This window comes from Myotis davidii, unplaced genomic scaffold, assembly GCF_000327345.1.
Source record: "Myotis davidii unplaced genomic scaffold, ASM32734v1 scaffold174, whole genome shotgun sequence".
Lineage (NCBI taxonomy): Eukaryota > Metazoa > Chordata > Mammalia > Chiroptera > Vespertilionidae > Myotis > Myotis davidii.
This window is the reverse complement of record NW_006289087.1, coordinates 3583065-3583815: the sequence shown is the minus strand read 5'-3', so window position 1 is coordinate 3583815 and position 751 is coordinate 3583065. Positions and strand designations below refer to the sequence as shown.

At 47.8% G+C, this 751-nt stretch overlaps 1 protein-coding gene across 1 annotated transcript in view; it reads left to right on the top strand.

Annotated features, from left to right (window-relative positions):
* Positions 1-751, top strand: part of MARC2 (mitochondrial amidoxime reducing component 2) — a 7602-nt gene that overhangs the window by 309 nt on the left and 6542 nt on the right. The window lies entirely within an intron of this gene.

The following is a 751-nucleotide window of genomic DNA, read 5'->3' as shown; positions in this document are numbered from 1 at the left end:
AGGCCCCGCCTCCCTCCTGGGCTCCTCCCTGAGCCCTCTCTCTGCACATAGGGGATGAGGCTGGTGAAGGAAACCTTTAGGAGAAGTCTAGGCCAGTGGTCGGCAAACTCATTAGTCAACAGAGCCAAATATCAACACTACAATGATTGGAATTTCTTTTGAGAGCCAAATTTTTTAAACTGAAACTATCTAGGTAGGTACATTGTTATGAACTTAATTAGGGTACTCCTAAGGCTTAGGAAGAGCCACACTCAAGGGGCCTAAGAGCCGCATGTGGCTCTCGAGCCGCAGTTTGCCGACCAAGGGTCTAGGCCAGGGGTCCTCAAACTTTTTAAACAGGGGGCCAGTTCACTGTCCCTCAGACCGTTGGAGGGCCGGACTATAGTTTAAAAAAAACTATGAACAAATGCCTATGCACACTGCACATATTTTATTTTGAAGTAAAAAAAACCAAAATGGGAACAAATACAATATTTGTATTTGCATGTGGCCCGCAGGCCGTAGTTTGAGGACCCCTGGTCTAGGCTGATCAGGTGTGATCAGGTGCAGGCTATTGTTTTAAGGTATCTGGGAATTGGTTTTTAATATATTTTTGTGGACTTCAGAAAGGAAGGGAGAAGGAGAGAGAGATAGAAACATCAATGACGCGAGAGAATCATTGATCGGCTGCCTCCTGCACACTGGAGATTGAGCCCGCAGCCCGGGCATGTGCCCTGACCGGGAATCGAACCGTGACCTCCTGGTTCACCGG